Below are 27,055 nucleotides of genomic sequence, written 5' to 3'. Positions count from 1 at the left end.
GGAGACTGGGGCTAACTGTCTTTGTCATAGAATCCTCAGTGACCAAAGAAGTCGAGGACTTTTTTTTTATATATATCCTCTGAAAGATAACACCTCCAATAGCATCATGCTCACTGGGGTGTTGCTTCAATATGGACAGTAATACTTTGGTACCGAACCAAAGAGATCAGGCCAGTGCCCACCTATACATTATATTTTATTTCATTCTCCTCTTTTTCAATTACCTTGAATTTAATCCACGATACAAGTGTTTATGGAGAGCATAATATCATGATCTCTAATTTAACTGCCGTAGCTTACAGTACATGGTATTCACAGGCATAATTGCGGGAGACACTGCAGCTTTATCTCTCTCTCTCTCTCTCTATCTGGCACCCATCATCTTCAGTATGTTGCATATTAAACCTATGTAACAGAGAGCCAAATCTGGCTGTATGCAGATACCCTGTTTGTTGTCAAAAAGTTGCTGTTGTGTGATTAAAGATGTGACCTTTCTTGCCAGCAAGTGTGTTTCTGATTGATTAGTGAAGATGCGCTCAAGTGTGGAAGCATGCCAGTGTTAACCTGATTCAGCCACAGGCACTATGAATCAAATCATTTTGTTTATTTTGAACAGCCTGTTAATGAAAAAATATTCCAATCAAAACAATGCATTTCCTTCAGCTCTCGCCACAGAAGTGTTGTTCTGCTTGAGAAGAATATGCTTCAATTGTCCCTGTTTTGTTCCTAAAATAGAAAAAAAAAAGCAACCAAAAATTATTAAATACACTTCTTAGCAATTGTTCAGCTACATTCAGTATTAATTATTTAATTTCTTTTGATTTATTTTTTTCATCAGGTAAATGAGAAGAGAATGGAATCTTTTCACTCCAATTTTCATTTCTCAGAATGTTGGCACATGCGGAGCTAAGTTTCCAAAGTGAGCTGCAAGGTGCACAATAATAACGGCACACACTGATAAGCAGAAATATGTTCACAAAGGCAATTGGAGTGACTGGTGTAACTGAAGATAATAAGGGGTTCTTTCTTTTTTACATGTGCATTTTGACACCTCACTAAGCACTCATTTAAGGACCAAATTGTGGCTAGCTTTGTCTAGGTGAATAAGAAGGAAGTGCGGATACAAGGAGGTTTCCCTAGAATGCACATTCGTACCCATGCATAGGGGTCAGGCAGAATGTGGCTGGGAAGTGGAGCCACTGCTCCGTGTTAGTGCAGAGGGGGATGCACTCAGAGCCTCCATAAAGCGGATGATGCCATGACCTTTTAAGCAGTTCAAACAAATTTCTAGGCATTAACTTGATGTGCTGTGTACCACCCAAACAATCCCATAACTTTATTCTGGGAATTTCTTCTCCTTTCCTGTTTTTATTATCTTCTCTAGCATTTTCTCATGTTGTGCTCAGTTTAGGTTGTAAAGTAACATTTTCAAAAGTGCCTAAGTCATTTTCAGAAATGACTTAGACACTTAAGAGTCATGAAACATAAGTTCCTTAAGACACTAAAGTGCTTTTTAAATGTTTTCTGTAAGCTCTTTGGAGCAGGGATGGGGCCTCGGCTGTCATGTAAAGCATCATGTACATCTGTGGTGTTGTACGGTACAGCTGTTAAAAAAAATCATCCTCAGCTGAACCAAGTGGAAGGAGAACTCCAACACACATTCTCTCCTAGTTGCACTGATCTGCTTCCCCCTAACAGGCCCCTGGACCACCTTAGATAGGGTGGTAGAGTGACCAGATGTCCTGATTTTATAGAGACAGTCCTGATATTTGGGGCTTTTTTTATATGGGCTACTATTACCCCCCACACCCATCCCGATTTTTCACACTTGCTATCTGGTCACCCTACCTTTAGGAGACCTCTTGGGGATAATGATGCAGACTACCTGGCCACCACCATATCTTCTGGGTGGCTGTTCAAGATAACATACGTGTCTGAGTTCTGTTGGGAAGAGGGAATGATACAGGAAGGGACAAGTGGCAACAGGGACTTGTTTCATACAAAATGAATTTTGCAAGGGTTTGTTTCAAGTTTACATACTATCACAGGGAGACTGGCCCTTTAAGGGAAGATAGATCTCAGCCTACCTTTGACAGACCCTACTTGCAGAGGAGATACATGGGGGGAGCATGCAGGCATAGGTGCTGATTCTGTGAGTGCTCAGCACCCACCAGCAGCTCCCCTCCCAGCTCACCACTGCTCCGCTTCCGCCTCCTCCCCTGAGCACGCTGCATGCCTGCTTTTTCCCCCTAGCTCCCAGCGCTTGTGCCGCAAAACAGCTGTTTCACGCAGCTGGGAGGGAGCGGGGATGAGGGGGAATGCAGCGTGCTCGGGGTAGAGGCAGGGCCGGGGAAGGGATCCAATAGGGGCACAGAGGGGACGGAGCTGGGGCAGAGACTTTGGGGAAGGGGTTGGAATGGGGTCGGGGCAGGGGTGGGGAAAGGGTGGAGTTGGGGTGGGGGTGGGGAGCACCAGCACCCACGGGCACCAGGGAAAGTTGGCATCTATGCATGCGGGGTCATGTGCCCTGCCAGCTTTGCTGCTTGGCTTGTACTGAGCCTACTCACATGGACTGAGTACGCTCAGCAACACTGCTGAAGCTGGCTGCCCTCACTCTGCCCCCCAGTATCGGCAGGCATGGGTTGTCTGTGCCTACATGCTTCTCCAGGTGGAGAGAATGAATTAAGCAATGTGACAGATGATCATGCAACTAATGAGGCCTCTAGGGGAGGGGAGGGTTAGAAAAACAAAAGCCCATGGATAGTTGGGGGAGGGTGGGCACAGGAGGTAGAAGATCTGAGGTCTATGGGTAGCCAGGGGAGACAGCCAGAAGCTGGAATAGGGGGCAGGGCAGGCCTTGCATCTTCTCTGCTTGCTCCAAGAATAGGAAGAGACAGTCCCTTGGGGAGCAGGTGCTGGGTCTGGTTTCAGACTGGGATGAAGAAGGTTCCTGTCCAGGAACGGAACCTCCATGAATCTGCACATCCCGAGGGAGAAGGACTGTGACACTTCTCATGGAGGAGCGACCAAAGAGAACTACAGTCAATGGATCCTCATGAAGGAGGAACTGGGCCGAGCTGGAGTCTGGGCAGAAAATATTGTATTTTGACTCTTAGTGGAAAGAGACTTTATTTTGAGTGTATTTGGACTTAATAAAGGAGATCCCCATCGGAGGATTTTACGTTTATAACTTTTGGACTGTTCTTAAGGAGCCCAGAGGAGAGGGAAACTGGCAGGGTGCTGCAGAGCCTAGATGACAAGGGGTGCTCAGGAGATGGCTGCCCAGTTACACTTGCCATTTTGGGGTTCATGCAAATCCAGAACCCATGCAGAACTGAAGGGCTGTGTACTAAGGTGAACCTCCGCTACCAGCTACAGTTCACAAAGCCATGGGAACCAGTATGAGTAGGATTTTCAAAGCCCTCATGTCTAGTAGATCAGACATGAATAAAGTCTGCTTATAAAGAATTAACACTAATAAACATAATTCACCTGTAACTGTATTTGTTAGGTTTGATTTGATCTGCATTGTCTTATTCTTTATAACATTTTTATACTAATCTGTTTCTTCGGAAAGTGTATATTTTGTGTCAGCTGGTTATGGGGTTGTGTGTGCATGTATGTTGATTTACAACTTTATAAACATTTAATGCAAGTATCTCAGTACGTTAGTACATGGGAAATTGATCTGAGTTAGCAGCCTTTTGTTTTCAAGAATGGGAGCTGCACAGCTCAGGATAGGGAGACTACTTTCTAAGAAAGTAGAAAGAAGAATGTGACAATTATAATGGTCCCTGGTCAGTGCCAGTCAAGACAACTGAGAATATCACTTTTCCACATGATCATATTTCTGTCCTTGGCAGGACAATATCTCGGTGCTGGCCTCAGTCAAGGAGAAATTAGGACAATCCTGCTGGAGTAAACATGCTGTTCTTTGTCAGTTACTAATGATCCTTGGTGAAGATAAGGGGAGAGGATTAAAGAGAAAACATGTGGCATGTTATGATACCAAAGCAAATATTCCATTTATATGCTGTTTATATATGATGCATCACTTACTATTTATTACTTATTTTATTATGTACATCATTGAGATATCTGCACAAACTTCAGATCAAACCCAAATAGCGATGTGCCTGACTGAGTGAGAACCGCCTTGACAAGTCCATCTCTAGGAAGTGAGAAAGCAAAGAACCAACCTGTGTGGGTGTGGAAGGCCTAATGGAGGAATAGAGGAAGAGAGGAAGGGGAAATGACTAGTATTAATACTCTTCATCCAAAAGAAAATTCCCTTCCCCTCTTTTCCATACCCAACCCCTCCTCTCATCTTTTTTTTTATGGATGATTTTCCTCCTCATCCTCTTCCCCTCCTTGTCCATCCAGTTGAGGACAAGGGTGCTTATGCCATATTCAACCTATGCAAATAAATGATAACATCCTTAATGTACAGTCCATAAAGTATCCATCAATTTCACTTATACTGCAATTGGAAGTTGTTGCACAGGAACCATGAAGGATGTGCTTTCTTTGAAAAGTAAATGCAAGTGAATTTGAGACAGTAGGATGTTTTAAGAATGTGAGCCTACCAGAGTCAAAAATAGATCATCTTGATGAGGAGTTCAATTTATATCTTCTATATAGATGTGCAAACTGTGGGTTCCTATTTTACCCAAACCAATCATTCAAAACTCGATTTGCACCTGAAACTATTTTAGAAGTTCAAAACAATTTCAGTCAAATCTTCTTTATTGTTTCAGTTTCTTATGCTGCCTCTGCATTTATTGGTTTCAGCTAGAATCAGGAGAAGGAATAAGGTGATATCTCAGGAACAGCTTTTCTTCTCAATATTTCTGACCTGACTGAAACCAGGAAATACTGGATCTCTCAGAAGAAAAACCCTGACCTTGTAAGATTTCCTGTTTGATTTCTTAGCCAAAGAGATTCAGGTACATTGATATCCGTGCAAATAAACATCCAAACGTTTGGATTTCAAACATTTCAAACCATCAAAATAGCTTGCAGCAACTTCTACAGGGGACCGGCCCAATACTTCTATTTAACCTTACATGTCTACCTTAAAAACGTCACAGGAATGAAGGGAACCCAACATCAGTGTGAGCACAGGATTCATAGCCTCTCGCAGGAGAACGCTCCCAACACCCTTCCTGCCTTAGTCAGGAACAACAGAGCAGGCTGATTCCTTAGTCATTAATATCCTCCCCAGAGAACATAAAGTTGTCTCTTACAATGGTGTTAAATGCTATAGGCCAAGATTTTCAAAAGGGAGTAATGATTCCGAGTGCCTCTAATTTTGGATGCCCAACTTGAGACACCCCCGATTTTCACAAAATATGGAGCACTTTGAAAATCAGTTGCCTTTAAGGTGTATCAGTTTGGGTACCCACAATCATTAGTCACTTTTCCTTAAATTGTAAGTTCTTTAGGGTAGGGTCCGTGTTTGTATAGTGCCTATCACAGTGGGGTCCTGATCCATGACTGGGTTCTTAGGTGTTACCATAATACAAATAATTAATAATAATCACAGCTTTTGGAAATCTTGGCCATTATCAATAGGATTTGTTTTATTCCTTTCATTAGAGTTACATTTATCTACAGAGCATTACTAGTCAAATCAAAAGACTATGATATATAAATAAGGAAATTACTAGTAAATATCACATGATATCATGGCAATTTGGCTTACCTCCTTGGGCTCCATCAACTTTTACAGACAGTGTGGTCTTCAAATCCATGCAAATGTTTGGCAGTGTGATATCCAGCCCCCCCAACCTGCTGGTCTCTCTCTTTTCTCCTTCCCGTCTACTGAGTGAGATTTTGCCACAGAACATTCTGATTCTGAGCCTGTGAAAATATAAATACTGAGTTTATTTGAGTCAGAACCTTGGATTTCAGAGGTAAAGGACCATGCTGTCCTCCCTGTCTTCCCTAGTGGGTGGATGGAATTCATCGAGTTCATAACAGTCTGTCAACGTGTGCTTAACAATTACCAAAGAACAGTGAGGGCAGCACACTTCTCTGTTTCTTTAACTAACATGAAGTGTCATATTCCTGGTATCTATTGCACTTGTGGCTTTTGACTTTTCCCTGCACCTATGTGTATGTATTACTAACTTGATGGATGAGGCTGCTTCATGGATTAGTGCACTAGCCATTTACTTCTGGAGACCTGAGTTTAAAATGTTTCTTAAGTCACAGGTGATAATGACTGTGATGTCCCCTCATCCTAAATTCCTGACTCCAGTAAGTGTTCTTAGCCCCTCGTTTTTGAGAGCTCTCCATTTTACAAAAAGAATTATCGTGAAATAGCTACAAAAATCCCAATAGCAATAACAAAGTTTCAATATTCTTTTTTTAGTCCATCAAAAACACTTTCTTCCATTATAAAATATAGGTGCCTTAGTCCTCCTGACTACATAAACAAACAGCTGCCAGGCATTTGTTTTTGTGTAGTTCACAATAACTTCACTCTGATGTAAAATAGCACTTAAGGCAATGCCATCAAAATAAAAAGTACTTATTTAAACTTGGAATCTGGAAGACTTGCAATGAAGAGTACTTCTGCAGTACTGTTAAAAACCTTAAATCTGGATTTTGTGGATTAGACAGTCAGTCCTTTAACAATGCTCTATAATTTTCTGTATAAACAGATTCAAAATGTGATCTTGATTCAGGAACTCTTGTGTTATGTCAAACTAACAAAAGGTACTAAGGAATAAACGATCAACCTACTTAAAGCAATGAGAGGAGGAAAAAGTTCAGAAGTGGTTAAACTGAGAGAGAAAGAACATGAGGAGGTATAATAACTGACAATAAAATAAATACCAGGTACATGCCAAGAAACTTCAAAATTTACATCAGGTACAGTTGCTTGTGAACCACAGACACTTAACCATTCACCTCAATCTGCCAGCTTCATTTTAGGCAACATGCTCTGATTCAAACCGATAGCAAGTATCTGAGCCAAATAAGTGAATATTTTTACTAAATGTTGTCTGTCACATCATGTTATTCTGCTTTGGCTTCTTTGCCATATGCACCAGTATGACGTGGTACAATATAACATGATGCGTCATAAGTGACTTAATGTAACATGACAGAAAAGCATTGCTGCCTTTTCAGAATAAACACCTGCTTTTAGCAGCTACTGAGCCTGCTGAAAGCAGTTACATAAGATGTGTAGTTTGGGTACCAAGAGAATATATTGTGCTTTGCTACCTGTACATCTCAGATATATTCCATAGCACACTCCTTGTTTTTAATCTTTTACATCACGGAACGTCTCTCCTCTATATTTTTTCCCCCAGAGGAAATAGTTTGTGTATTAAAAAAAAAATCTACTCAAAATACAAATGGAGACACATAAGGAAAAAGCTAGTATAACAGAATGAAAATATGTACAGTGCTGACAGCAAATAATACAGCTACCCATTAGTAGCAATATACAAACAAACAAACAGATTTAAAGAAGGGGAAGGGGGGCTCTAAAATTGCACCTGCAAATTTATCATTGAAAACTGGGTAGCAAAACCTGTGTTAGAATAGGTATATAAAGAGATGTGTACTGTAGATATTTAACTGTACATTTTGTAAGTGCAAATTTACATTTTACTAGTGTAACCATTTATATCCATAGATTTAAAGGATTGTGTGAGCTTTTGGGAACTGTTGGTCCACATACCTACCAAATAACTTGAATCATAGAATATCAGGGTTGGAGGGGACCTCAGGAGGTCATATAGTCCAACCCCCTGCTCAAAGCAGGACCAATTCCCAACTAAATCATCCCAGCCAGGGCTTCGTCAAGTGGACCTTAAAAACCACCACCTCCCTAGGTAACCCATTCCAGTGTTTCACCACCCTCCTAGTGAATTTTTTTTCCTAATATCCAACCTAAACCTCCCCCACTGCAACTTGAGACCATTACTCCTTGTTCTGTCATCTGGTACCACTAAGAACACTTGGTGTTAATCTATTCTGAAAATAGAAGCATCAGCACCAATAACTAATTTGGACATGTTAATCGTTTAAAAAAAAACCAACAGTATCTTATTTGTATTGAATTAAATAAACTTATTTAATGTACTTTCCCCCTCAGAAATATATATAGCATGTGTGTGTGAATTCATGAAAGGAGTCAGATGGGCAGCCATAAAAACTGCACTGCCCCACTCTTGATTTGGAGTGTCCATGTCTATGGATGGAAGACTATGTTGGTTACCATGCCCATTGAGGTCACTGATCTGTATGATGAAATTGCCAACACTAATCAATGTGGTAGTTGTCTGTGATGTGAATGCCTGTCCACTGGGAACTGGCTGTGACCACCAAACTCATGCCACATTAATAAATCAGAAGAAGAAGACCTAGCTCTTATACAGCAAAAGAACATACATTTTTAGGCCAAAAAACAACCCTCGGATTGTCACTGACCTTCATTCCGCTCACTTGTTGATACTAGTAATATCTGATAATCCCAAAAAGCTTCAGGATGAATTTCCTTTGCTGTGATTCTTTATGCCAGGTTTTACCAGTATTATTACACCCTGAAGTGATGGTGAACCAAATGGGCATGCTTCGGCTCATCAGATCAGGAAAGTCAAAACCAGATGGTTTTCAGAAAGCATGAGCTTAGCTCACCATGCTGTCTTCAAAAGCAATAAAAATTGTTTTTGAGGAGGCAGAAAGCAGTATCTATAGGCAGAAGCAAGCAGAGGGCATTTGGTGTGTTCTTTAAATATCTTACATCCTTTGATGAACAACCTACAACTGTCAGTGTCTACAAACAAGATTTCTATCCACAATATTTCCCCTTCCTTCCCAGGAATGAGAACATCACACTTGTGCTGAACTAATTAAAAATTGAAAATGGATATTTACTAATATGGACCTGATCCTACAATCAGATCCATGCAGGTGCCGTTGTTTGTCCTTACAAGGTTAAGGCTAAAGCTTGGTAATAGGAGAACGGAACTTTTCAAATGAATGAAAATTAAATGTTGCATTCATATGTAGTGCATATATATGTAGAGCAGCCATGTAAAATTGTTACGAAAATTTACCAGCCTAGGCACAAAGTACATTATTCTGCCTTTTACTACGAGGATTGGAAATAATGAGAAAACTAAAGATATTTGACTCACTGATCAAAAAATACATACTTGCCTCAAGTAAGCAGAATTTACAAGACCGATGTAGAAAGATATAGATGAAGGGCCAAATTCTGCTGTACCCATTTACAAACAACAGACAATTTGGCATATAGGGTCAGATTCTTCTCTCACCTGCTTTGGTGGAGTTACTTCTGATTTGTACCAGTATAAGTGAAAGGAGAATTAGTCCCATATTGTGTTGGTAGATAGTCAGAGCTCCTGACTTCTGTTCCCAACTCTGCCACTGACTGTCTCCGAGCAGGTGGTTTGATTTCTCTGTACCTCAGTTTCCCCAGCTATACAATAGGGATGATGATGCCTTTCTTGCAGGCTTGTTGTGAGGTGTAATGAATTCACGTGTGTAAAGTGGGTTGACATCCTCCATTGAAAGACTGTGTAGTGTATTGATATTGTATGAAATAAGTAAAATATAAGGTATACAGACCTGGTTCAAGCACTTCTGAGGCCCCCTGCAAAGCCCTTCATTTAGGCTCCTGCAGCTGCAAGGCAAAAGTTTCACTGCTCAGCATCCTAGCCCATTTGCCGCCAACTGCTCTGAAATGTTAGCGAGGGGCCTGGAGGGAGAGATTCAGTCCTGATGGGACTCAGTGGGCTGGAGGGGCAGCCCAAGAAATATATCGAAAGCTTGTGTGTGTGTTTCAGATGGGGCCAGAGGATCCTGTGAGATAGGAGGAAGGGGAACCTTCATTGTGCCCCAGGCTAGCTAGGGCTGTGATAAATGAGAAGACATCCTGATTTCCCAAATGGCTTCAGCTATTTTTACCACAGAGCTTTGTCAGCTCACAGCAGCTGGAACTCCACACCATGCAGCAGTGAGGCATGCACAGTAAACATCACACTAGCATTGCAAGCTGTCCCTGGTGGGACACCACTCCTCCCCCCCCCCCAGCCCGATGAGCACGCACACACACATATACACACCAAGCCAGGGCCCCATGTACTTGCAGGTTGTCAGCTTGTCTAAGCCAGCCCTGGAGGTAACACAGGCAGAATGAATATTAATGTACATAGTGTTGTAGTTCATAAATGTAGCATTCAGATAATCTGGGGTTTGGGTTTTTTGTTTTGGTTGGTTTGGTTTGTTTTTTTAATAACTAAGCTATACAAAAGCATACATTTGATAGCACCGCAGGCCAGCTCCCGCAGTCTTTCCAAATGCAAACCTTCTTTTGACCTTCACTTGCAGTTAAACACTCAGAGAGATTGGGCAAAGCGGATTTTAATTTTATATTAAAAATTGAGACATTGTCGACTGTTTTTATAGTGAGGCCCTGAAGAGTTAGTTCCCTTGCTATGCCAGTCCAACAAGTTGGCAATGTATTTTAATGTAGTTATTTGATTCTGCATTCATTCTTTCATTCATTCATCTATTCAGTCATTCATTCAGACACTTGTTCTTTCATCCCCATCCTTTTGCAGGAAAAGAACATAAGCCAGTAGTGGCGTACTTCTCCACTGTCCTGATTTACACCGATGTCTCTGAATCTGGATCAATAAATCTGTTTGGCCCTCTTCAATCTAGCATTATCCCTCATTAAGGACGAGGGTTTAAAAAAAGAGATTAAAAAGCTCAGATTTTTTTGTTGTTGTAGTTGAAAATATCAATTGTTGTGCCGTGATTAAAGTGCTGGGGATTTGTTATTCAATACCTTTAATATTTATGGCTCTCTGGGTCTTCATAAATCATTTTTGCAAACCATCCATCTGCATTCCACTTGTTGCTGCATGCAACTTTTAAATACTTCTACCTGGGACCCCTTGGTCCTGCACTGGTATGTGTGGCAGCCCTTGGGATTGCTGCTCTGGTTGCATTTCTTCCACATCCCTTCACTATGACCAGTGCTGATTTTGTTCCAGAGCTTGTGTGGGCTGAGCCCCAGCACCTGCCACTTGCCGCACCAGTTATGAAAGTAAAAAAAAAATTGCTTGAGCCCCAGCACCTCTTTCATTACAAATTAAGCACTGACTATGACACATCAGACATGGGATTTAATGGGAGCAGGAGCAGCAGCATTTGAGTGAGTCGGGGTATGTTTCTGTGCATGCTTGTGTGCATTGTTGGTGCTTTTTTTGCACTCAGGGGGACAATAGAACTAGCTATGAGAGATAAGTGGCAATGGTTGGAATCTCTCTATCACTCTCTGGGCCAATATGCACCCCTTATTCACATTTGAGTAATTCTTACAAATGCGAGAATTCCCATTGAAGAACACCGAAGCCAGCAGGTATTACTCACATGGTTAACAGCTGAAGAACCAAGCTTTCTCCTTTCTCATCTCTCTCAAATACGTTATCTGAATGTTTCAGACAACTTGCAATAACACATCCCCAAACTGTAACCTTGGAAAGCATTTGGCAACATACTAACATCTTAGCTATCTGTTATCACGGGGAATAAAGGTGTTTAAGGAATAAACTCCATTAACATGTTAGTTTCTCTTAAATGCCCCCAAAACACTTCAGTTCTTCCCTTTGCAATAAAAGCTGTTTTGTATACGTTTTAGAATTTCTCCTGAACATGAACTGTGCTTGTGGGGGATAAGAATTCAGTCTGTAATGTGGTACGTCTACTTGTAATATACTATCCAGCCACTAGATGTCTCTGTGTGCTGTTTAAATTCCAGGCAGGGTGTGGTTCTTGGTAAATAAAGAAGAGAAAGCTGGAATTCAAGCAGTGTGGAAGTATGATAGTTTGTGACTGTAGTTGTAGTTTTTTTGTTTATAAACATCTCCTGCTTAAGAATAGTTGTGATTCCATATGTCATACCACTGGTCTGCATTTGTTTGCCTACTTCTCTGTTCACTCGGTTCAGAAACCCAGCATCATTTCAAATCAGTACTGGGTTTACGATGGTGCCATGGCACCAGGCCCATACTCAAAAGGGGCCCTGGCCCAGCCCCACCCAATCCACTTGCGCTGCGCCCGGAACAGCTGGCTCCTCTCTACGGCCTGGCTCCTCCCGCCCCCACTCCGCTTGCTCCTCTCAGCTGGCCGGCTAGGGCTTCTCTCTGCCCCGGCCCCACCTGACGGCCCCTGTCTAGCCCCTCCCCCACAACCACTGCTTGCTCCTTGTGGCCGGCTGAGGACTTCTCTCTGCCCCCATCACTGGCAGGCAGGCAGGCAGCCACCAGCAGAGCCCGGGGCAGAGAGGAGCCCTCAGCTGCTGCCACTCTGGGCCAGTAACCATGGTCTTTGGGTTCCCCAAGGGTGGGGCCCACCTCTCCCTGCAGCTCTGTGGAAGCGGGGGCTGGGGAAGTTGGAGGCTGCGTCCCCCCCCCCCCCGCTCATGCAAGGAAACGCCTCCTCCACCACAAGTACCATCAATGCCAGGCGGGTAGGACTGTGTGGCTCTGTGCTCCTGAGCCTCAGCTGTCCTTCCCCCTAGCACTGTGATGGGAGGGGGGATCCCCGCTCTGCGCTGGCTCGGCAGGGCATGGGGGAGTGGGTCTGTGGCGGGGATGCTGGGATGGGAGGGGATGGGAGGCGCTGGGCAGTGGGGGAGGTTTGTGTATTTTGGGGTGCTATGCAGTGTGGGTCTGTTGGGGCCACTGTGTAGTTATGGTGGGGGCGCTGCGGGGAAGGGTATTGGGCAGTGGGGGTGGTGAAGATCTGTGCATGTTGGGGTGCTGGGCAGTGGGGGATCTGTGTGGGGTACTGGGCAGTTGTGGTGAGGCTGAGTCGGTGCTGGGCAGGGGTGGTGGTATTCAGAGCACTGTGCATTTGTGTATGGGGGTGCTGGGCATAGTGCAGGGTTTCTCAAACAGGGGTCGCCGCTTGTGTAGGGAAAGCCCCTGCCGAACCAGGACGTGTGTTTACCTGCCCTGTCTGCATGTCTGGACGATCGCGGCTCCCACTGGCCATGGATCGCTGCTCCCATTGGCATGGAGCAGCGATCCACGGCCAGTGGGAGCTGCGATTAGCCGGACCTGCGGATGGGGCAGGTAAACACACCGGCTTGGCCCACCAGGGGCTTTCCCTACACAAGCAGCAACCCCTGTTTGAGAAACCCTGGCATAGTGGGTCCAGGGGGTACTGGGCGGAGGGGCTGTGTGGCATGGCATGGACCCACCCCCATGGCAGCACAGGGCTAGGTGGGCCAGTGTGCGTCTGGTGACTGACAGTTTGTAAACAGTTACCTCACTCTGGGTGGAGTGGGGCCGCTCCCGCCGTGCCATGTCCCTCACTACAAAGACCAACTTCCCCGCACCATGTTCCATTGCCCTCACAGGGGCCCACAAATATGTTCAGAGCCCAGCCCACAAAAAGTTAATCCAGCCCTGTTTCAAATACATATATTCTCCCACTTTAAGTGAATGTTTGGTACTCTGTTCTGTGACCTTATTAAGGTGTTGCAGCTAATGGTTTGCTTCTATAAATTCAGAAGATCCTGCCTTTCAATAGACCTATGTAGGGCAATAGGCTGTTGATGTCAGAGAGCATTAGGGTTGCCAACTTTCTAATTCCACAAAACCGAACACCCTAACCCCACCCCTTCCCTGAGGCCCTGCCCCCCACTCACTACATCCCCCCTCCCTCAGTGGCTCACTTGCCCCAACCCTCACTCACTTTCACTGGGCTGGGGCAGGGGGTTGGGGTGCAGGAGAGGGTGAGGGCTCTGGCTGGGGGTGCAGGCTCTGGGGTAGGGTAGGAAAGACTGGCTTGGGATTCAGAAGAGGGCTCCAGCCTGGGGGGTGGGGCAGAAGGGTTCAGGGTCTGAGATGGGGCTCTGGGCTGCAGCAGGAGCTTGGGGTGTTGGAGGGGGTGTGGGCTCTGGGTTGGGGCCGGGGATGAGGGGTTTGGGTGCAGGAGGGGGCTCGTGGTTTGGGGGGGCTCAGGGCTGGGGAGGGAGTTGGGGCTCCAGAGACTCCCAGTCAGTGGCACAGCAGAGGGGCTAAGGTAGGCTACCTGCCTCTCCTGAGTCCGCGCTGCACCCTGGAAGTGGCCAGCAAGTCTGGGTCCTATGCGGAGGCGCAGCAGGTGGCTCTGCATACTGCTCTCGCACGCAGGCACTGCCCTCCCAACTCCCATTGGCCAATCAAAAACCAAACACATGGTCACCCTACTGCGGGCATTCCATTCTGATCCTGTCTGCTTTTGTCACAGTGTTGTCATTTGAATCTGGTTGGATAATAAGCTTTAAAAAATGAGAAAAAGATAACAGGCTATTTGAGATTTTTCAATTCTTCTATGTGTTACTATAAATAAACCTACCTGTGAAAATCAGAGTCTCATTTTGCTGTAGGCAGGGTAAGAAACAGAAAACAATATTTTGACAGACCCAGCTGAAAAATGTGGATCCTGGTTCAGATTGTATGGATTTGGGATTCCAGTTTGGGCCCATCTTTATTTTAATATTTAATCCATTGATGTCTAAATTGGGGATGAAATGTGTAGTTTTGGCAGGAACAGTAAAGTAGATCACTGTTTTACAGTTTAATTTAGATCAGTTTTGTAGGCGAGGGATCATAGGGACAGCAAAGGAAGAGCATAATTTTTTAGACCATTCCCAGTAGAGTATACCTGCTCCTACTCTGGCATTCTGTTAGTGACCCTGTTTGTAAACATCACAAGTATAAATCTTACATTCAGGGTCACCAGCCTGGAGACTCTGACAGGTGAGGGTTTGTGTTTGTTTGTTTTTTAAGAGTCCTTATTCACCAAGTTTTCAATATGGTTTTAGTTTTAACCTAGTCATCTTTGTGTAAAATGGAAAAAAGCTGTTGCTAAAGCGAATTTGTTTAAGCATCCACAACCCTGTAATCCATATTTTATAACTAAATTTACACATATCTTAGTACTTTTATAGCCCCCCCCTTACTGTAGTACCTGAGCACTTCACAGTCTTAAACGTATTTACCCTCCTAACACACGTGTGAGGTAGAGCAGTGCTGCCTGTTATCCCATTTTATAGATGGGGAACTGAGGCAGAGGGAGACTAAGGCCTGGTCTACACTAGGACTTTAATTCGAATTTAGCAGCGTTAATTCGAACTAACCGCTCAACCGTCCACACCAGGAAGCCATTTAATTCGAACTAGAGGGCGCTTTAGTTCGAATTTGGTACTCCACCCCGACAGGTGGAGTAACGCTAAATTCGACATGGCTAGCTCGAATTAGGCTAGGTGTGGATGCAAATCGAACTTAGTAGCTCCGGGAGCTATCCCACAGTGCACCACTCTGTTGACGCTCTGGACAGCAGCCCGAGCTTGGATTCTCTGACCAGCCACACAGGAAATGACCCGGGAAAATTTGAATTCATTTTCCTGTCTGGGCACTTTGAATCTGACGTCCTGGCTGGACATCGGGGCGAGCTCCGCAGCACCTGCAACGATGCAGAGCTCTCCAGCAGAGGAGTCCGGCCAATCCAAGAATAGAAAGAGGTCCCCAGCATGGACAGACCGGGAAGTCCTGGATCTGATCGGTGTGTGGGGCGAGGAGTCTGTGCTGTCGGAGCTGCGCTCCAGCAAGCGGAATGCAAAGACCTTCGAGAAGGTCTCCAAAGCAATGATAGAGAAAGGATACAGCCGGGATGCAATGCAGTGCCGCGTGAAAGTCAAGGACCTGAGACAAGGCTACCAAAAAGTCAGAGCGGCAAACAGACGCTCCGGAGCCCAGCCCCAGACATGCCGCTTCTACGAGGCACTGCATGCCATTCTAGGTGGGTCTGCCACCACTGCCCCACCAGTGACCGTGGACTCAGTGGATGGCATAGTGAACCTGGACAGTTCCTCCTCGATGTTCGCCGATGGGGAAGATGAGGAAGGGTCTGTGGAGGATGGCGCAGGCGACAGCGAACACAAAACCGCTTTCCCTGACAGCCAGGATCTCTTCATCATCCTCACAGAGATCCCCTACCAACCCTCCCCGGCCGTTAACCCGGACTCTGAATCAGGGGAAGGATCAGGCGGTAAGTGCTAGAAACATGTAAACATTTATTTTTTATAAAACAGGTATAAAAAAATAGAAATACTATATATAAAATTTTCAATGAAAAACTATATGAAAAGTAGGTCCACACATATAGGGATTGAACAATAATCCTCCAGGGACAATTCAAGAAAGGTCTCATTTAGGTCCTCGAAAAGCCTCCGCAGGAGGTTCCTGGGGAGAGGTGCCTTGTTGGGTGCTCCGTGGAAGCACACTCTTCCGCGCCAGGACATCCTTATGTAGATGGGAATCATCACCTCCACAAGCATGGCCGCATATGGTCCTGGTCTCTGCAGGGCTTCCCTTAGCATCCGCTCTTTGTGACTCCGAGGGACCCGCATCAGGGTGATCTCGTTCATGAAATGCTGCATCTAATTAGGGCAATTAGTGTATTGTTACTGTTGTGAATGGTTGACTTTTACTTTGCATAACAATGACCCTCGCTTAACAGCCATGTGTTGTAGGCCACATAGGAAAAGCATACATTGATCTTTCCCGTGCACTGGCGGGAGTGGCTGGAAAAGGGTCAGAGTATATGATTTCCAGATTGCCTTTAGCGGGAGGGCACAGCTATCCATTAACTGATAAGCAGAATGTACTGTAAGGCTTACCAGGACTGTCTGCTAGACGGATTCAGCTGTCTCTCCCCACTTGTCCGCTCTCCTGTGCAATGCCGCAGCCAATGAGAGCGTATTCCGAAATCTCGAACTTGGCCCGAGATCTCGTGAGACTTGTTGCCCTTTATGGTCTTGTTCAGAGAAACTGACTAGACTGTGTTCACTGTTCGCAAACATGTATCTGTTCAAGGAAATCATTTACTGTTTCCCATCACACAGCTTCTGCTCTTTCCCGGACTGCCCCGGCATCCCCCTCGCAGAGGCTGGCGCAGATTAGGCGGCGAAAGAAAAAGACTCGGGACAAGATGTTCGTGGAACTGATGGCCTGCTCCAGAGCCGAGGCGGCAGAGCAGACACAGTGGAGGGAGACCCTATGTCAACAGCATCGCACACACATCGAATGGGAGGATAGGTGGCGGCAGGAAGACCAGCAGGCGACTCAAACGCTGCTTGGGCTAATGAGGGAGCAAACGGACACGCTCCGGCGCCTTGTTGATGTTCTGCAGGACCGCAGGCAGGAGGACAGAGCCCCCCTGCAGTGTATCTGCAACCGCCCTCCCCCGCCAAGAAGTCCTGCCCCCCCCTCACCCAAAAGTACAAGACGGCGGGGCGGTAGGGGCCATGAGAACTGTCACTGCACCACTGCATAGCGCTAATGTACCACACACCTCTCACGCTATACATTTGTAGAAGTGCTTCCCTTACAGGCTCACCCAGTACCAAATCCAAGTTTCATCCCCCCACTGTGTATTAGATTATTAAAAGCTGTTTGCTGTTATTCACTGTTTCGGTCACGTCTTTCGTGTCAGAGGATTTTTTTTTGTATGGGGCGGGGAGGGGATTTATAATTGCACGATATAGCCTACATTACCAGGGTACAGACTTGGGGGCATGATCAACTGCAAGGCACACACACACTGCAGTCAGTAGGCACCAGGGTCACTCTGTGTGGTGTATGCTGCCCCGTGTCATTCTGTGATGTGTATGCTTGTCCAGGGTCCTAGCGCCTGCCACCCCCTTAATGTTAAGGCACGCTGCCCTTACCATGCACTTCCACCGTAGCAACGAGCCTCTCCGCTGCCCTGAGCCCCAGCAAGAGCCCTCATCCACGGACAGATACTCACCCTTCCCCCACACCCCTCACCCCTTCCTACGCCCAAACCCGCAGCCCACTGCCGTCATCCAAACTCCTATCCAAAGAAGGCACCACTCGCCCCTTCCTGCAAACCCACCCCTTCCTGCAATCCCTCCCCTTGATGCACAACCACTTGCAACCGTCCCCCACCCCAGAGACCTATGTAGGAGCAGGAGGATGTCATTCCTCTATGGAACAAGCGGTCTGTACATCAGTGCACACCGTGCCCAGCACAGTATGCGTCCATGTTTCAGCAACTGAACAGAAATGCAAAGTAAAACAAAGATTTATTAATAATGAGTGTAACAATTAATTTGATTTAAAACGTGCTTTGGAAGTGGGGGAAACTTGGAGAACGGGGTATGTAACCGCAGATCGAAATCGACACATACAGACACAGGCCCAGGGTCAGTTTCTCTTGAAAGCAAGTGGAGAGTCATAGGTTACCCTGCTCTCCGAGGAAACTAGCTTTCAAAGCCTCCCGGATACACAGCGCTTCCCGCTGGGATATTCTCTCGGCACGGGTGTCTGGCTGAGCGTAAACTGCAGCCAGGCGATTTGCCTCAACCTCCCATCCGGACAAAAAGGTCTCGCCCTTGCTCTCACAGAGATTGTGGAGCACACAGCAAGCAGCAATAACTACGGGGATATTCTTTTCGCTGATGTCCGAGCGAGTCAGTAAGCTCCGCCATCTCCCCTTGAGACGTCCGAAAGCACACTCCACCACCATTCTGCACTTGCTCAGCCGGTAGTTGAAGAGTTCCTTCTCTCTGTCCAAGGCGCCTGTATAGGGCTTCATGAGCCAGGGCATTAGCGGGTAGGCTGGGTCCCCGAGGATCATTGTAGGCATCTGCACATCCCCAACCGTTACTTTGTGGTCCGGGAAGAAAGTACCTGCCTGGAGGCGTCTAAACAAACCAGAGTTCCTGAACACACGCGCGTCATGAACCTTGCCCGCCCACCCAACGAAGATGTTGGTAAAACGTCCCCTATGGTCTACCAGTGCTTGCAGCATGTTGCCTGATTTGGGGAGGGTTAGTAGGGACAGTGGAATTTATCCACTTAATTTAGTTGTATTTAATAATTAATTTTCTAATTAATTAAGAATGTTAGTAATAAGTGATAAATATTAATAATATGGGTATGGCTCGCCAATATGTGTGATCAGAAGATAAAAGTTCGTCTTGAATCAGGCTTCACAGAATTTAATACAAGGAGATTGGGGTATAACAGGAATTTACACTGAGACAAAGTTTAGTCAAACAAGACCTTTTATTTAAAACCAATAAAACAAGAAGTAAATGTAAAATGTTAAAAGCAGTTTGATTACAAAGTTACAAAATATCACAGTTCTTTAAGAGATATGATATGATATATGATATCTAATGCACTTTGCAGCAAATAGTACTAGAGTGAATTTCACACCTCTGCTAGAGGAAGTATAGTTATAAAGAAACTGGTTATTATTTAAACCCTTCTTAGCATAGATGCTTTAGAGGTGAAGTAGAAATTAAGAATTATTTCATACTTACAGCTGTGAAAGGACAGAACACTACGACTTATCATTAGTTGACAGCTTTCGTAGGTGTAGGCAGGGTGAGGCGATGAGAATAGAAGGATGGGTGTATCGCCTGCCCTAATGGTGAATTATCACACCTTTTATAGGGAGAAATCCTTCCTCTTACGCCCAAATTTGGCTTTCCCCATGGAAAGGTGAGGGTACCTGTTTTCATAGGCTGACCTTTGTATACGTATTAATGACAACTATCTACGTATCTTGTGGTAGACTTGTTGTATTTTGTGGGCAGAAATACCCTACTTTTGCACCTAACTAGGTGAAAGGTTAGCAGATATTCAGAAAGTCCCTAGACAATTTGCGTAGGTTTGTTTCCTATTATCACTTTTCTGAGTAAGGGTCTTAAAGGTTGCTTTTAGCATCACAGAGGAAATAGGCCAGGATGTCTGGTTTAGAAGCTTCTAGGTATCTTGCGTTTACAGCTATTGCAAATTCTATTAATCTATGCAGCCTACACACTTTTATCAAAAAGACATTTTATACAGACCAACAGATTAATCCTCAGGGCTACACGCCCCCCTTTGACGGGTGGTTTACATAAAGAAACCCCGTCACCTAGGACTTAACATCTGTGGGGCCCTTTTTAGTTTCATACCTGGGCAAATTTTGGTAGGTATCAGGAATGGGCACCATGTATATATATTCATCTTTATCCCCAGATGGTGCTCGTCTGTGCATTTGTTTAGGTGATTGTCTGGGTGTCTGTCTAGGTCTCTGCCTAGTTTTTGGCTTGGGTTTGTTGCGTTTATACAGCATATAACCTAATATAAGGAAATTAATCACAATTCCAATTCCTTGGATAATTATCCATACTTCTAATCCGAATTTTTCTTTAGAAGTTGTTGCAGGCTCATTCCCTTCATTCATTAATTGGGTAATAACTTGTTGGGCTTCATCCATATTATTAGTAATTTGAATGAGGTGAGTCTCTTTACGAGTCATTAAGGATTTCAGTTGCAACCCTAATGGTGGAATATAAGCCAGAAAAGTAGGTGTACTTTGAATAGTTAAATTCTGGTAATCAGGGTTAGACTGAATAATGGTAATGTTCTCAAAAATAGGAATAGGGGAAATAACTTGATTTCCTATTACCGTGGGTTGCTTTGGGGTAAAACAGAAATTTGGCTCTGTGACAGGACACTCCAAGGGACCATACTGGTACCTCTTTTGGTTGGTAACCACGCAAAATTGGTTCTTCCAGCATAGGTCACCCTCTCCATCGGAGTCTTCCATGTGGTCAGCCTCACCAGGCATGACGATGATGAATTCTGTGCTTTCTCTCCTGTAGTCCACACAAAACAGTGTCTGTTTCAAACACATTACACCTACAGATATACTGGGGTCCCTTTTCAGAACAACAGGCCATCTGTGGTATCTTCCAAGTCTGAGTTGGAGTGTGATAGACTACCAGGGGAGGTGCATTAACGCGTTCCCTGTAGATGTCCTCTTCGAGGTGACCTATAGAATGGATAGCAGCCAATTGCCTGTACACATCTCTGTCTGGGTCAAACACTGGTAACGAGACCGTGAATGAAACATACAAAGACCGTGCCATCATACAATCTTTTGTAAGAGAACAACTGTCTCGGTTGGGGTGAGGTGTCACAGATCCTATCTCTCTCATAGCACCCACTGACAAATGCTGGCATGTATCCAAACAAGTGGATCTTTCCTTTTCCAGCTTCTGAAAACATTTAGGACAATACCAACTTATTAGTTGTTCATCCTTAATTAAATCAGGGACTTCTCCTAATTTCAAGGATCGTAATGCATCAGTAATTGTGCTTACAACATATTCCCCATATGCAGAACATATAATTTCTTTCCCCAAATGCTGATCTCTTTTCTGATCATTGTTTAAAGCAATTAACTTTAAAAGCAATTAACACATCTTTTTCCAACCACTAGAGGGTAGTGCAGTTACTTCCACCAATTGATATTCAAAAGTAACATCCTCCCCCCGAATTCCCTTAACCTGTTGAATCGGGTTGTTGACCAGTTCTGGATTAAGTATAATAGTCCGTTCCTTCTTTGTTGGTATGTTCTGTTGCTTAGGCTCAGACAACTGAGTACGATCTGGTCGTCTGGTTTCCTAGGGTTGCAATAGTTCGGTTTCAGACTTAAGATTTTGGCATAGTCCTACCCTTAGAGCAACAATAAGGGTGTAATAAGTCAAAAATGTCAATGTCAATTTCATGGTTGCAAACTGCTGGGCTCCAATTGTTGCGATTTCGTCTGATCACTTAAGTCCTGAGGAAGAAGCTGCTCCTGCGACCTGGACGATCGATACAGCTTTAACTGGTTAGCATGATAAATCTTGTCTCTATTATGCTTTCCTCCTGTTACTCTGATCTTATATACTGCTGAACTGAGTTTATCAATGATTTGGAAAGGTCCAATCCATCGATTACACAACCCATGTTCTGGTGACTTATATGACAATAACATTACTTGGTCTCCTACCTCCCAAGTATTCTCTCTCTGGTTTTTGTCAAAGTAAGCCTTTGCCTTACGTCTGGATTTTCCCAATTTAGCAGCTACCTGCAAGTGAATGTGATTTAAATGTTTTTGCAGATTTTGCAGGTAGGTATCCATTTTTATTCCCTCTAATTGAGTGCCACTAGCTTGCCAAATTAAATGTTCTGGTAATCTCATTGTTCGGCCTGTCATCACTTCAAAAGGTGTTTTATCAGTAGATGCAGCCGGTGTCGCCCTTAATGCCATTAAAATTAAAGGCATGAGGGTGTCCCAGTTACGTCCATTGGCATCAACCAGTTTCCTCAACATCACTTTTATAGTCCGATTGGTTCGTTCCACCATCCCAGATGACTGTGGTCTATATGGGATGTGTAGTCTCTGCGGGACTCCCATCAATTTAAGACAATCCCTAAAGAACTGTCCTGTAAAATGTGATCCCTGGTCTGATTCTACCTTTGCAGGGATCCCCCAGCGAGAGAAGACTTGTTCTACCAAGACCTTGGCAGTGGCTTTTGCAGTATTGGCTTTAAGAGGAAATGCCTCTATCCACTTTGAGAAAGGATCGATAATCACCAATAGATATTGGTTACCTCTTTGGGTCCTTGGCAAAGGACCTACAAAGTCAATCTGCAAAGCCATCCACGGACCTTCATACACCTGGGATCTTAGTGGCGCATTTCTTTTGGATGGAGTAGGATTAGCTTGGGCACATGCCAGACAATTTTCACAATATTGTTGCACATCCATCCTAAGAAGTGGCCACCACCCTACAGATGCAAGACGTTGGACAGTTTTGTCCACTCCCTGATGTCCTCCTGTAGGAGTGTCATGGACCATGTACATCATTTCCCTTCGTAGGTGAGCTGGAACTACCCACACAGGGAAAGGACCTCCTGTATACATGAGAACTCCATCTACGACTTATAACTGCTGTTCATGTCGTTTGTACAAAGGGTCTATTGTTAGTGATCCCTCTTTGTCTATTTTGGAAAGCTCTAAAATTACTTTTATTATGTCCTTATCTAATTTTTGCATGTCTTTTAAATCTGGTATATTGGGTTGTACCAATTTAGTTGGTGTGACCTGGTTTAGGCGTCTGTAGTCTATTGTGAGACGCCACGAACCATCCGGTTTCTTAACAGGCCAAATAGGTGAATTTGCAGTGGAAGTACATTTTCGTAGTACTCCCTGTGTCAGCAAGGACGTAATAGTCTTTTCTATGTATGGATTTGCTTGTTCTGGGTAAGGATACTGGTTTTGGGCTGAAATTTCTCCTCCTTCCACAACAATAGTGACGGCCATGCATCCACAGTCATGTTTGTGTTTAGCAAAGGCATCTGCATGTTTGTACAGTAATGCCTGTAACTCAGGTTGGTCTGCATGTTTAGCCACTATTTTGTCCAAATCATACCCTTCAGGTTCAAAGTCCTCCACTGGAGATACCATGCCACACTCAGGTATGACTACTGGAGAGTCATCCTTTTCCTGTTCTACTGAAAGACACAATAATTGGTTACACAAATCAAGAACACATCCCTGTTTGTATAAGAAATCAGTTCCCAATAAGGAATTCTTTGGGTCTGCTAACTTCATTAATGCAAAAGTATGATTCTTTCTTAGGTGACCTATTTGTACTTCAAGGGGTGTAGAAAGTTAGTAACCTGATTACTTGCAAAGGTTGCAAGTGTCTTGGTACATCCTGATGATAGAGGAGAGGATCTAGGATCCTCGACATGGAGAATACTGATTGCTGCTCCAGTATCTATAATGAGATTCCTGTCTAGTCCCTCTATCACTGCAGATATTGTGGGTCTTCCACTTGTATCTCTGCCTAAAGGGGTTATGACTACACTTGGGGTTGTTTGTAGTCATGCAGCATATGCTGTCAGATAATCTAAGGGTTCCTCCTCTATCTCCTCAGAGGCAGCCAATTCTGGAGGAGTGGCTGTCCACTGGGGAAAAGGGGATGGATCGACGGAGGCCACAGGACGGTTCAAGGTTGCTGAGCCTTGGCCTTCCATCATCATCAGCTCATTCACACGGGCATGAAGTTCTCGGATAGCCCGTCGTTGAGCCTCAAGCGTCTGTTGCACTGTTTTAAACATTTTCACAACTGAGTCCTCAGTTTTGTGCAAAGGCGGTGATTTAGGTCTCTGCAGACGTGAACTGTTCTGTGCAGCATCTGAAAAGAAAGGAACACGATCCCGGGCTCCTGCATAGGATCCAAACGCATAACCCTGTCGAGGGACCTGGCCACTCGAAGGTCCAGGGTTATTACGTGGGTTAGGGTCATTTTGCCAACGTTGATACTTAGGCTCAACGTCCTAATCCTGGCTGAGGTTGAGGTCCCTCAATCCTCACCGTAGGATTAGTTTGTGGTTCCTGAAGTACTGCAACCGGGGCTCCACGCCGACCTAATTTAGAGCCTCCCTGTGCATGTGCTTTAGCCAGCAAGGCTAATGTTCTTTTTAAAGAAATATCATCAGTTATATGCATATTAACCATTTCTCTTAACTGAGGAAGAGAATTATTAACAAGCAGACTGATATATGGCAGTTCATCTGTTTCTTCTTTGATATGACTCCGCCAAGCTGCACTTAACCGCAAATGAAACTGATGTGGAGTTTCATTAGGTTTCTGCTTTAAATTAGACAGAATTGCTACTCCAGCTTGCCCTGGGTGCTGATTATGTTCCAATAGGGCTACTGTCTCTTGAAAAGTTTTCTCTCCTACCCTAAACTTAAGTGGCAAAGTACTCCACAATGCTCGATTCACTGTGAGTTGTAAGATTTTAACCCAATCCTCCCTTGGTAAGCCAAACACTTTTGCTGTCTCCTGCACACGTTGTGCATGCATAGCAACTGATGAATCCTCCATCATTCCTACTTGCTTTGCTACCAGGTCTAAGGTTTTAATATCTGTAACAACTGCTACAGGACAATCAGAATTGGAACCTGCAGTTCCTTCTTCTGGATCTGAATCTGAGCTTTCATCTGAACTTTCATCTGAGCTTAAATCTACAATTTCTATTCCTTGCCTCCTTCTACCTGGATTCACATTTTCCTCATCTGAACCATCAAAACTTTCCACTGGAGATAATCCTGGGTATTTAGGATAATTTTCCATGAAATGTCTATGGGTTACATTCAAAGTGTCTCCACACTGACGCAGGACATCCCTTAGTCCACTAAAGTCTGGTGTGGTAGGGCGTTCTATCGATACACTAGGTGATACCAGCATATACCACGGGGGTGTAGAGGACCCACGAAATTCCTGGGGTCTAGGCAATGTTGATTGCCCAAATGCCAATAAATGTCCACCCAAAGGGACTGGATTTTCTACTCTATATGGTGCTAATGTAACATTGGGTGGAGGAGCAGGAATTCTATTCCCTGCTTGTTGTTGTAGCTCTCTTTGTAACTTAGAGATCACTACATCACATGCATTAGCTACCTGTGTTACCTGTGATACGGCCTCCTCTAACCCTTGAACAATGACCGATTCTAAAGGTACTCTCACAGAAGCTGTCTCTACAGAAGTAGAGATCTTTTCCTCTTTCTCTGCTTCTCTGTTTGTGTCACTAACTACTTCACTGACTGTGACACTTGTCTCCGCCTCCTGAACTGTCACTTCAGAACTTCCGTCTCTTATCGGCAGACTGTCAGTTTTCTCTGCACTGCCAATTTCCTCTGACTCCACAGATTCAACTTGCAAATTCGCTTCTGAAGGTACTGTGTCTGCTTGAGCTAATTCTCTTGTTTTACTTCTAGTCACTGGTCCAATAGGATTTTCTACCGCTGTTGGTTCCACCATTCCAATAGGGATGGGAATCAATTCTTCAACTTCCTCTGCTCTATTTTCTCCCTTTTCTAGTTCTTTAATCTTTTCCAACAGCCGACCACGGTCTACTCTATAGGCTACTAGCATCTGCTGAACTTCCCTGAGTAACTCCATCTTTTTATCCAATTTCTTTCCCAATGAACTACAAGCTACAAGCAAGCATTCAACAGCTATTCCCTTCACCACCTTAGCTCTCTTCTTTTTCTGCTGTGTTTCATCCTCAAATACATTACTCACAAAACCCCACGGGTTTCTCTGCTCAGAAATCATTCCACTATTTCTCAGCTGCTCCAAACCTCCACCATGTTCCTGAATATATTTCCTAGCAAAGTTTTCCAAAGCTAAACTGCTAGAAATTCCAACACACTCCACTCCAGTTCTATCTTCACTTTTAACACTCTTACTACGAAATAGAGAATTCATCTCTTTCTTTTCCTAGTATATTCACTAGAATCTAGTATAGTCTAGTATATTCACTAGAATCAAACCTCTGTTGATTTACTTCTGATACACAAAAAGGCGTCCCTTTTACAGAAAACAACAGGATAATACCCCTTAACCACCGGTTTAAACACTGTATCATAAAAGTCCCAAGTAAATAGAGGGAGTGGGGATACTCTCTTCTCTCTTCTCTCGATGGCTTATAGCAGATCGAGAGGTCTTTCCCCTCTGTCGGGACCTGCCAAATATCGGGGAATACTGAGGCAGACGGATCAGAGGTGCAGTCCGGAAGAGTTAATGGGACTAAGATAAGGTATCTTTGAACTATTCAAGTTCTGACTGATTGCAGCCTTTCTGGCGGCTATGAATACCTTGCTTTATTAACTCCCCGCCACCACTAGTGTGGGTCACCGGATCCAGGTGCGGCTGCGAATTATTTTATTCGGTACCATTCATTAACTTCTTCAACATATAAAAACCCCTTTCTGTGCACATATATCACTTTAAAACTTTATTACTTTAATATTCAGTTAGCTAATACAGTTAAAATCCTTTAGGCAAAAGTGAAAGTAAAAACCTTTCGGATGTATAACCACAATACAAAACGGAAATACTGGGCGTGCTGCCAGCAGCAATAACCACAGTTGATTCTGACTCTGGTTTAAGAGAAAGATTTCAGAGTTTTACTGAAATTAACTATTTACTTGTGTTTCAAAGGGTCCAGGAATATCTCTGGATTCCTGTCACACACTCCTTAAATCTCCTCCTGGCGGCTCGCCAGTCTGTTGCCTGATTTGGGGAGGGTTAGTAGGGACAGTGGAATTTATCCACTTAATTTAGTTGTATTTAA

The 27,055-nt window shown here is 44.4% G+C and overlaps 1 long non-coding RNA gene across 1 annotated transcript in view; it reads right to left on the bottom strand.

Annotated features, from left to right (window-relative positions):
• Positions 1 to 619: 619 nt before the first annotated feature.
• Positions 620 to 27,055, bottom strand: part of LOC123377672 — a 72,404-nt gene continuing 45,968 nt past the window's right edge. Inside the window, exons 2-3 of the long non-coding RNA XR_006582270.1 lie at positions 5,705 to 5,862; positions 620 to 726 (exon numbers count right to left, since the gene is read on the bottom strand). This is a non-coding gene — a long non-coding RNA (uncharacterized LOC123377672). The remainder of the gene's footprint in view (positions 727 to 5,704; positions 5,863 to 27,055) is intronic.

Source organism: Mauremys mutica, chromosome 9 (genome assembly GCF_020497125.1).
Source record: "Mauremys mutica isolate MM-2020 ecotype Southern chromosome 9, ASM2049712v1, whole genome shotgun sequence".
Lineage (NCBI taxonomy): Eukaryota > Metazoa > Chordata > Testudines > Geoemydidae > Mauremys > Mauremys mutica.
Note: the sequence above shows the minus strand (reverse complement) of the source record. Positions and strands in the feature narration are given on the sequence as shown.